The 12,378-nt window shown below is 37.3% G+C and overlaps 1 long non-coding RNA gene across 1 annotated transcript in view; it reads right to left on the reverse strand.

Annotated features, from left to right (window-relative positions):
- The window catches only part of LOC122809257, a 70,128-nt gene extending 63,545 nt beyond the window's left edge, over positions 1-6,583 (reverse strand). The window contains exon 1 of the long non-coding RNA XR_006365881.1: positions 6,363-6,583. This is a non-coding gene — a long non-coding RNA (uncharacterized LOC122809257). The remainder of the gene's footprint in view (positions 1-6,362) is intronic.
- Positions 6,584-12,378: the final 5,795 nt, after the last annotated feature.

The raw sequence follows: 12,378 nt of genomic DNA on the forward strand, positions 1-12,378 counted from the left end.
TTAAGGAAAATGGAGTCAGGGGAAGCAGCAGGCTCAGATAAGGTCACAGCAGATATGATAAAGATGCTGGGTGAGATAGGGGAAAAATGGCAACTGAGGGTATTCTAGCAGTGTGGAGAGAAAGGCGTATCCCACATTACTGGAGAATAAGCATACTTGTGCCAGTGTACAAGATCAAAGGGGACAGCCACAACTGTGGGCAGTACAGAGGAATCAAATTCCTATCACATTGCATCAAAGTTCTAGAGAGGGTGATTGATGAACAGATATGCAGAGTAGTAGAATGTAAGATGGGAGATGTGCAGTTTGAATTCAGATCAGGATGCAGCACAACTGACCCAATATTTGCAGTGAGACAGAAAGTTGAGAAGAAGATAGAGATGAAGAAAGAGTCCAACTGGGCATTCCTGGACTTGGAGAAAGCATATGACAAGGTCTGAAGTCCCAGAAACATTGGTAGAATGAGTGCAGGCTATGTACAAGGATCTAAAGACTCAAGTAAGAACAGTCTTTGGCAGAACAGAGGGGTTCCCAGTGGGGGTGGGTGTGCACCAGGGTTCAGCTCTGAGCCCACTGCTTTTCATACTGGTAATGGACTACATTAGCAAACAGGTTGGAGGGGATAGATCAATAAAGTTGCTGTATGCAGATGACGTGGTATTACAGGCAGACTCTGAGCAAGAACTCCAGCAAAGTATACAGCAATGAAATGCAAAACTGAAGGCACATGGGATGAAACTATGCATGGATAAGACAGTGGTAATGGCAGCAAACTGGGGAAATCAGAAACTGAGAACTGAGTTAGAAGGGAAGATAGTGGAACAGGTAAATTGCTTCAAGTATCTGGGAGGGGTGGTTGAGGAGAAGGAAAGTCTGAATGAAGAGGTCAAAGCTAGAATCAGAGGGGCTGCAGCCAACTTGCATAGAGTGTCAGGTGTAGTCTATGACAGAAGAATGCCAAAGAAGCTGAAAAGTAAAGTGTACAAGACAGTGGTGTGACCAGTACTACTGTATGGTGCAGAAACCTGGGCAGTAAAGGCAATGCAGATGAAGAAGCTAGAGGTGATGGAAATGAAGTGCCTGAGAAGGATGGTAGGATGCACTCTGTGGGATAGACACAGAAATGAGGACATAAGAGCAGAAGCCAAAGTAGCTCCAATTGCAGAAAAGATCAAAATGAACAGATCACTGTGGTTTGGACACGTGCGGAGAAAAGCAGAAGACAATCTGGTGAAGAAGACTTTGGACAGACAGGAAGAAGGTAAGAGGTAACAAGGATGTCCAGCAAAGAGGTGGTTGGATTTTGTGAAAGAAGATCTGAGACAGTCAGGCATGAGTGCCAGAGAAGGCAGGAGTGTGGCATTAAATCGAGAGAGAGATGGCGACAGTTAACACAATTCCCCGTCCCCATGTAGAAAATGGGGCTGATGATGATAATGATCTTGCACAAATTGTTGGCAGAAAACCAACCTTTACTTATAAGAAAACTACCCCTTTAAAATGATATTCTGCAGCATGACAGTACCATAACTGAGCTGCCCCTGCCTTCCAAGGAAAATTATACTTATGAATGACGAAGTTGTAATGGGTGCTGTTCCATTTTAGATAGACAGAATATTTTTTGGCTCATATGGATAAAAATATAGGGGTGTCCAAGAGCTACAATTGTAATTCCATGTGGGCTGTGTTTGTTGCACAGTGTCCATGCTGTCCTGATTTTTATGTAGGAAAGATGACTAGAGCACTGTATAATGTTTCAAAATGCACTGTATAGGCATATCATAGTATGTCCACACTGGAAAAAATGTTATTCTTTCTAGTGGAGCACCAACCTTTAGCTGTGCAAGGTGGAAAATATAACAATTGTGCAGAAACAAAAGAAATACAATGGCAGTTAAGACTATGTGCTGATCACAGCCCAGGTCTGAATTGAACTATTAATATTAAATGTACTTTAAGAAAAAGAAAATTAAAAAAAAAATTACAATATGATTATTTTTATAATTTGTGGCATTATAGGAGGAGTGTAGTAGATTGTTCAATATATGTATATATTCTTAAATGTATTTTATAACATAAGATATTAATATTATGATATGGTACTTTGCATAGCTGTAGTTTTAAAAGTTTTTAAGATCATGTAACAGGGTCAGAGCTGGCTCCAGCACTAGGTGATCTAGGCAGTTGCCTAGGGCTTGTGTTGGCTGGGGGGGGGGCTTCTCTAAAAAAAAAAATCTTAACACAGCGAGTCTCAGAAACCTCAGCATTAGGACAACTTTTATAATGCAACCCCCATTAGAAAATCCCTGCAGCAGTAGTGAAGCCTCAACCCTCTCAGCATGAGAAGTCAGTAAAGAGCAGCAGCCAAGCCCAATCACAGACGCGAATAGATGCATACCTCTAATCCCTTAGCGTGTGTGTGTGTGTGTGTGTGTGTGTGTGTGTGTGTGTGTGTGTGTGTGTGTGTGTGTGTTTGCATGCTTGTGTGTAAAATGTCCAGTTAGGGGCAATGTTTAGTTAAGTGACTTTGCTCAGAGTGAAACCCTGATCTTAATTAAAACCTCCATAACACCAAGTGCCAAGCCTCCTTTAATTGTGTTTATTAGTTGTTGTTGTAGTTGTAAGTCACTGAAGATTACAGTCTGTCAGTGTTAATCATACATTTTCATAGTTGTGCTGTTCAGTGTCAGTGGTACAACAGGTAGCACACTTGCTTTTAATGCAGAAGAGTGTGGGTTGTTTTCCCACACCAAGTAGATTGATTGCTGGCACACACCATTTTTAATATAACACATGCAATTTATTCTTCAAAGGCAGCAGACAATGAATTTGTGGATGAAGCACTGAAATGCAAAGTTGTTTGCCAGCAGCAACCTCTTCCATTAGTTACAGTTCTATTTAATGTGGATTTATTCAGATGACATTTACATCTGCAGGGATTATGCATATTGACTAATACTAACATACTAATTCTAACAACAGTACTTTGAGTGGCCTTTTATGATTGAAATGTTCTGAAATGGGTAGTTTTGTCATTGTTGGTTCATATGTTTTATTTCACTGCTTACTGGAAAAATGTTAAAAACTACAAATATAAAGCACACTAACAAGTAGTGCTATATTACACAAGGAATATAATTTAATACAATCAGGAAGGTTAATTAAAGAACACATGCATTTATGCACGGTCCCAGGAATATGTGCAGGGGACCCATGGTTTGAAAACAGCCCAAAGGTACACTTAATTTGCCACTGGCCAAAATGCATTTTGTACGAATGTGGGTTTCCATGCAGTTTCAATGAATGTGAGTTTCTAGGGGAGGGATGTTGCTCACGATAAGTCTGTTTTCATTGTGAGACTGTACTGTTTTGTTTAGCAAATGACTATCAGTGTTTGTGCTATAAAATTTGAAATAAAAATTTAAAATTAAATCAGTATAGAATTAAAGAAAATAGTATCACGCAGATTTGATCAGTGTTATACAAATGGGCAGAAATGGCCAAGTAATTGGACACTAGAATGGTTGCAGAAGGCATGATCCATTACCTGCCTAAGACCTCATTTGACTATGATCTGGATTTGAATAAGGTCATTATAGTTTACATGTGTAGTAGGGTATACAATCTGTATTTTAAATGTCTTTTTTCTGAGGAAGTCTTTGCTTGAAGAAGGATGAAAGTGGTATATAACAGATTGTTTTTGGTATCCTTGGGTTTTACACCTGTATCAGGAAAGTAGTGGATTGTTTATGATTTTATAAAACATACATACATAAGCACAGACCCATACATATATACATACACACACACAGAGAAATTCATATACACACGTGCGAGCGAACACACACACACACACACACACACACACACACACACACACACACACACACACACACACACACACACACACACACACATATTTTAAAGCTTTAATGTTTCACTAATGTATCAATGAGCACAGAATTCAGCTTGTGGGAACTCAACCGATGAAAAATTATAAAAAAAGTGTTTTTTTACAGGGGGCAAACCCCACTGCACCCCTTGAAAGAGGCAGACTCATCATAACCCCATAATTTACATATAAATAAATAAATGTGTGTGTGTGTGTGTGTGTGTGTGTGTGTGTGTGTGTGTATATATATATATATATATATATATATATATATATATATATATATATATATATCTCAAATCCAGGTTGCACAAACATGAAGAACTGGGAAATTTTTGCTTAACAAAGGAATCACTGCTCATGCTCATTTGGAAACTGCACTGAATTGATTTGTTATGGGAGGTAAAGATTTGGGAGTTCAACACTGGATAGCTGAACATGTTCTGTTGTACACTGAGCTGTAAAGAACCACATTTTAAAATATTTTGCAAAGTCAAACAACAAGTGAAGAATAAAGAGTCACAAATTATACATTACATGCATGCATATAACCATTAACTGCAAACTGATACAACAGTGTTTTCTCTCTTGTCTGTTATGGGTATTATAACTTACGATGAGGACTTTATATCACCCTGTGACTGTTTCATTAAGTCTGTCACTCATGCAGTACTATGATATGCTGCTATAGATTGGGGCAAACAAATGTTGTGTGATACACGCTTGTATCTAGCCTACCATTACCAAAGGGAGTGAACTGAAGTTGGGGTGACCATATGCTATCCTGGAAAGAATTTACAGATGTCAAGAACATCTTACTGCCTTTGTGAAATCAAGATTGTAAGGGTGTCTTTATGTGATGAAGTATTTAAATTTAAAGAGGTTTTAATTATGTTAAATAAGTCATCTTTGGGTCTGTCTGATCTGGAAAATTATGTCCCTGTGAGTAACCTTCATGTTACTGGAAAGGTTACTTACTGAGCAGATACTATACATTTCTGTTTGACATCTCATGTTTGTTTTGATCCTTTTCAATCTGACTTTTGATCTGATCATATAATTATATGACCCTGTTACATGCCACAAATGATATCATATTTATGTCAGCTCATCTTTCAAATCCTATGTTTGAACCCTTCCATCCCTGTTTGCAAATTTATATGTTGTAGACCATGAAATACTGCTGGACAATCTTTGTTCTCATTGTAAATTTTCTGTTTTGGAAATGGAACCAATATCATGCTTAGACCACAGTCTGATTAGATTCTATATAATGCATCCTCTGGTTACATCACCCAGTTCTGAGCTGGCTCAGTTTTGAGGAGCTAAGAAGCACTGCAAGTGGTAACTTTATCCCAGTCTTGAACCAGATCCAGCTGAATGACAGTACTGGTGAGCCTGACAGTCCGATGGCTGCATGTGCGTGCACATGTCTGAGTGCATGTGTGTGTGTGTGCATGCATGTGTCTGAGTGCATCTGTGTGTGTGCATGTGTCTGAGTGCTTGTGTGCGTGCGTGCGTGCATTTGTCTGCTTGCATGCGTGTATGTGAGTGCGTGTGTCTGCATGCATGCATGTACATGACCTGTTCATACTGTGCCTCGTGAATGTAACATTGGTTTGCAATGCAAGACAGTTCTCAGCTTAGAGAACATCAACAGAAAATTTTGTCTAATTGAGGGTAAGTTTAGTTTGGATGCCCATTATGTGGCATGAAATCTCAGTTAAGAAGACAATGATCTTAAGCTTGGTGGTTTCAAAAACAAATCTTCCTTTTGGGTAAGGGGCAGTCTGTAAAACCCAACCCATTTTTCTGTTAAAAGGACTCTCCCCAGTTGAGTAGGCAGTGCAAATCTTTGCAGATTGTGTTTCTTTGTTTCTCCATTTAATACACTGTGGACTGGACCCCAGGCTCTAACAGGCTGATTTCATTTTGCCTGGAAGTGCTTGGGTCAGTTATTCTCCAGGTTATGAGGGTATCTTTATGAGTGGGAGTTTTTCCACTTTTAAGAGAGGACTTACTTATGTCCTTGTTACATGTTTGAATTCCCTCTAATCTGGAGAAGCACTGCCTTGTGCCTTTCTAACCTTCATTTTGCTGGAAAGGTTACTAAGAAACTGATGTATGAAGCAACATAATTAGGTCAGAAATGTAAAGCAAAACAAAGCTTAGTATATTTACATAAACAATCAGTATTCACTTAATTTGCACTAAGAATGAATGTAGATTAAACAATGATTGTTACAAAGCAAGTCCACAGCAAGGAAGTCATTTTTGCATAGATTTAACTAGAAAACAGTAAACAGTGGGTTGCACAAATGCAAGGTGATATTTCTACAGGTACATTAAGGAGAGAAGAACAAAAAGCAGCAGTATCCTAACAAAAACTTAAGTAAGCGCAGCAATCTAAAGCGAAAAAGTCCACAAAGTTTTGCTATAATGTGTACAGCAGTTTTAAACTGCCACTCACCTCTTTGGGTTTCCTGATCCGAATTCCTGGACTCCTGGCCTACGAAACTCTCCCCACAGTAAGGACAGATAAAGAGTGTCTCCTCTGTGCTGGATAAATCTGGTATGGTGAAAGTCATACTCCTACCACAGGCTGTGCAAGTGCACTGCATCTCACTTGTGTCGCTCACGTTGTTTGGTTTGGTACTTCTCACTGGCTCAGACTTGCAGTGCTTGGTCCTTGTAGCTGCAAATAAGAGATTAGGAAAGAGGTATAAAAATGTCATTGTTTTTCACTGCCACCTATAAAAAAACCCATATAAAGCAAAATCACATGTCAACCACTTATGCCAGTAAGCAAATTTCACGGCAATGACAATACTTTTGAAAGTCAGCTAACAATCTGCACATTACAGGTGGTCTCTTGTCCACTGGAAAATGAGCAGTGTGGATAGATTTGCTGAACTTATATTTATAGGTTCACAGTAAGTTTATGGCCTAAGAGATCACCAATAACCTGCATCACCTAAAAATATTATGAACGTGTTAATTTCTCAAGTAAGCCATCTGTTTCTACATCCTCTAGGTGTGAATTTATGGTCTTCCATCCATTCATCAAGCTCATAGTGAAAGTTGTTTAGGAATTGCTCTGTTTGATGTGCAAAAGGAACACATTTCAAACAGTTAATGCACTTGATTAAGTACCTGTTATGCCTGAAGATTTTGCTGGTGGATTGGGTGTTTGTTGTACTGCTGGTTCTGTGGAGGTGAAGAAGATACCAGCCAGGTACGGTGTGATCTGGACCTAAACAAGTGACACAGAAAGACTAGAAGTCTTGGTGTGGAGGCTGCTTACCACAACAGAGACAATTAACTTTATATGACATGGGTCAATCAATGAAAAAAAGGTTCCCCAATGGGGTACTTAGCTTTCAGATGACTTCTCTCTCATACAGGCTGACTGATGCACTGAAATACTGATTTGGGCTCCAAAGGCAAGAAAAGACTGAAATCATGATGTCAGCTGGTTCCCTATATCTTCGAGCATACTGACGTCAGTCCGGACGTCCACCAGCTCTTGGAGAAGGGAAATATTTTCTCTGGTAGTCAGGCCGGCCAAGGGCTTTAATGGCAGGAAATCCCACAAGTCAGGACTGCAACAGTGAAACACCAAGAACATCCATAATGTCTCTCAATCCTGAATGACAACAAACCTTGGTGTATCCAAATACCTCAGTTTTTTGACAGTCTCTTGAGATACATAACAGATTTATATATGGTGGCAAACACATTTTGAAGTTCTTTCTTCTAATTCCCAGCTAATAACATAATTTATTTATTTCCCTTCCAATATTTCAGTGTCCCTAAAAAATGCAAGGTCACAGCTTTCAGGGATTCATTTTTGTTTTTCAAAAAGAAGATGAAACTTGTGGGTCTACATCAAATTACTTTTGTGAGTGTAAGTACAAAGGGTTCAGATATGTCCTGATGGCCTCTAAGCAGAACTGCTAGAGATAAGTCTGAGACACAGACACAGATACAGATACAGGTCACAGACATACACACAAACAGGACAGTAATGCTTTTACCTATGATCTGATGAAACAACTATTATTGTCGTAGAATGGATAATTTTTTAAATTCAAATTTCATTGTACACACTGCATCTGTGGTGCTGGAATTAAGTCTATAGCACTATTTTCACCAAAGTGGAAAGGACTATAAAATGGAAAAGAGACTCATCTTCCCTCACCTTTTCTATGTACTATGCCTGAAACCCCAGTTCCAGCCATTGCTTTCATCTTTTCCACCCAGCAGAGTAAGGGGTAATCCATCCAAAAGGAATAGGAGAGTTTAGGCTTTTTTAATTTTTATTCATTGCAGTAAATTTTAACATATGTAAATGTCACTGAATAGTCATCTGTAGCATAGGGTGGTGATATACCAATGACAGAATAAACCTTCACTGTGTCTTGCATTGTCTTACTTACAGACACTTTTCAGATTATTATCATTTTTTGTTAGGTGACAGGAAGCATGCATCTTCCTCTTAGTAATGAGGGTTCTGAAAAGATCCTTGCACCCCAAAAGTCATTTTCTGAAGGTTTACCTTTGTACCATTCAGACTTTCACTGCCTTCTCCTGCTGTGTCCTTCATATAGGTTACAGGCATAATTCCAAGGAAGATAAAACAGTTGATAAAAATTAATTTATTCCAAACTGGACGAAACAACAGTATCACAAACACCCACGAACACTCAATGGAAGCCACAGCAAGAAATTTAGTTAAGCGCTTTCTCCTGGTATCAGTACCAGGCTTCTTCAGAACATTTTTAAAAATAGGCAACCATGTGCTTAAATAACTTCTCGTAACATCATGTGACCCCCACGTCATTAATAATAAAATTTCGTTTTTACAAAATAAGTTACAAACATTCAATCCTTTAAAATACCCGAACCCAATGTTAAAAATTATTATTGCACCTTAAATACATAGACTTTGCAAAAATATAAATTGATATAATGTAGTGTGATACAGAATACACCAGAGACCTGGAACCACTCAATTTAATTCAATTGAAAAGTAAAAATATGTTTAATAAATATTATTTCTTGTATGATATACAAACTAAGAAATTACATTAAAATAAATATTAGTCATTCGTAACCAAAACCCATACTCATAAAACATATATAAAACAGAATATTGAATAAAAGGTTACCCAATCCTTACTACAACCTAGCAGATCTTAATTTAAGAACACTACTAATATTAATATTGTCATTTAACCCCGGGGTCTCGCCTGCGTCCAACTTCAGTTGTCACAGCAACTCCCTATACTCCAATTTCATCTCCCAACTTCCACCCCTGGGGTCTAAATCCACTTGCTCCAACACTAAAAACTTGAGAGCCATATTAGGACATGTAAGAGAATGTTTATAAAAGGCATTAGTCTCTTTTCTTTTACTAACATCATAAAGATGTTCATAGACTCTTCTATTCAGGTGCCTTTCGGTTTTCCCTATATAAAAACTGGAACATGTTACACACATCCCCAAATAAACCACCCCTTTCAAATTACAGTTAAAATACTGCAAAGATCTTATATTAAATTTCCTAGATGGAATGTATAAAGTAGTCTTATTAAACATAAAAGAACATTGATGACAAGACCCACATTTAAAAGTGCCCTTCTTTTTTCTTTTGTCCCATGCCCACTCTCTGTTTCCCCTCTCCAAATATTCCTTAAGGTTCAGATCTCTTTTTCTAACAAACCTAGGTTGGACGGGTACATAATCAGATATCTCTTCATTTACTCTTAATACATGCCAACATTTGTTAATAACTGTTTCAGTCTCAAATGATGATTCAGTAAAAGTATGAACAAATGCTCCAGTCTTATAATCCAAGTTAGTACCAACTGTCTCTATAAAGTTTTTTCCTTTTCCAATAAGCAGATAATATTTACTTTCCCTGTTCTCAACCACTTCTTCAACAAGTTGATCAATAAGTTCACCCGGATAACCCCTTTCCAAAAATAATTTTTTAATGAAAGACACTTCATTCATAAATTCATCTAACCTACTTGTCATTCTAGAGGCCCTTATTATCTGCCTCTTCACAACCCCCTTTTTTTGATACAAGGGGTGGCCACTGTCAAAATGCAAGTACATGTCTGAAAAGTTTTTTTTACGAAACATTTTGGACAGAAAACAGTTGTTTGTCAAATCTTTGTATAGGGTAATGTCCAAATAATCTAACCTTTCCTCTCCAATATTAATAGTAAATCTTAAAAAATCTGTTGTTTCATTGATATAGACAAAAAAAGTATTCAACTCTTCCTTTGTTCCCTTCCATAACAAACAAATGTTATCTAAAAATCTAGTGTATTGCACAATGTATTATTTCCAATCTGTTTCAAAAATAAATCTCTTTTCCCAATAGTATAGTACACAAGTGGCATACAAGGGGGCACAAGATGCCCCCATAGCTACACCTTTCTTTTGATGATAATATTCCCCATTGAAGTATAAAAAATTATTTTTAAGGACCGTTTTAGTGAATTCAATCACCAAATTAATAGATTTACTATCTAACCCTGATTCACCAACCAAAATATTAGAAAACCATTCAATTCCCTCTTCATGAGGAATACTTGGAAAAAGTTCTGTAACATCTATTGTTACCATTAATAGTTCTTTATCAAACAATTTTCTATTGATCTTTTTCAAGAACTCCCACGAGTCCTTACAAATGTGTTGTATTGAACCTACAAACTTCTTAACTGTAGTGTCTACAAATATAGCTAATGGCTCGGTAATACCTCCTGCCCCAGCTACAATAAGTCTAAATTTCATGTTTCCTATACCCTTATGTGTCTTGGGGATACTGAAAATTGTAGGAATTTTTGGTTTGTCCACCCTCAAAAAATTGTAGAGTCTTTCATTGATAGTACCTTGTAATAAATGGTCGTGCAAATAGTATTTTATTTTGGCATAAGCTATATTAATCTCATTTCGAGAAACGGATTCATACTGATCATTGTCCTGTAATATGTTATGTAAGTGAATCTCATAATCATTATTATACATCAAAACTACACCCCCCCCCCTTTATCAGGTTTCATAACTCTACATTTATTTTCATTAAGGGAATCTAAAAGTTCCATATTTTCTTTAGAGAAATTATTCTCGTTTTTCATCTCTTTGTGCTTAAGAAGTCTAATTTCTCTCTCTACTAATTCTTCAAACATTTTTAAAGAGGGATGAATAGGGGGTTAAAAGTGCTGCTCCTAACAAAGCCCGTTTTAAATTGACTTTGACCTTTGAATAATATATTCAAATTTAATTGTCTCACAAAAAGTTTTAATTCAGTAATGGTGTTAGCAACTACTCCAGGACGCAAGGGAACAAAATGAAAACCCTTTGTGAACAATCTAAAATGCTGGTCCGTAATTGGTATATCCGTAAAACTGAAAATGGTAAAATTGTCTTTTTTACAAATCACTTGTTGTTTTGAAGTCAGATCAGTTTCACCAAAAACCAAAACATTGTTCATCTCATTCTCAGGACCAGTATCTAATTCTGTCCAATATTCCAACTCCTCCCCTGAAAACTGTCCCCCCACCTCTGATAATGAAAATCCTGAGTAGATGCATTTCTAGCCTTTTCAGCTATTCTCTCACTCCTTCTCAAAACCTGCGGTTCGTTAGAAAAGTTGTTCATATGATTTACATGAGAATTTTCATCCCCATTCCCTTGAAACACATTGTCCTAAAAATTGACCTGATGCCTAACATTAGGCAACGGATATGCTCTACCTTCTCGGTATTCTACCAGGTCTCTCTCTAATTTTCTGATTTTCCTATCAATAATTTTGTTACAGTGATGGTCCACTTCTCTAAACACATTCTCTTATCTAATCTTTTCTTTCCCAACCATTTTGTCATTAATAAATGTCTGGTTTAATTGATTCAATTCTTTCAAAAGATTCTCTCCTTTAATTTCATAGTCGCTAATCATAAGGTTCATTACTTCAATGCCTGCTTTGTTAAATACCTCGCACAGCTGTTGATGTAACATACTATCCGGTTTCACATTATTGGGGTACTTAAAAAAACGCCACCCCTTAGGCACTCGATTCACATGAACACATTGTTTTAAATAATCAGTTTCTAGCTGATTTACTTTAAATAAATACAATTTATCACTAAAAACTCATAATCATCAAAATTATTTACATTATTAGGAACCATACCTTCAATAAAATTAAACCTCCTAGTGGTTCAGGTCTCAAAATTCAAGTCCGTATAATTATTAACGTTCAAATGATGTCCTTTAATTCCATTGTTCCCCCCTAAAAAAACAAATGTACTGTTATTATTGTTGTTTCCCCTAAATGAGTTCGTATTACTCTCAGTCTGGTTTAACAATGCCGGTCTGTTTACTTCCGTCCCCGACAATGGATTTGGCGCTCTTTCATTACGCCTGTTACCATAGTCAAAATACTGTTGATGGTTACCAGGGAGACCCGACCC

The sequence above is a fragment of the Protopterus annectens genome, chromosome 8.part0 (genome assembly GCF_019279795.1).
Source record: "Protopterus annectens isolate FY-2018-M chromosome 8.part0, PAN1.0, whole genome shotgun sequence".
NCBI classification, from domain to species: domain Eukaryota; kingdom Metazoa; phylum Chordata; order Ceratodontiformes; family Protopteridae; genus Protopterus; species Protopterus annectens.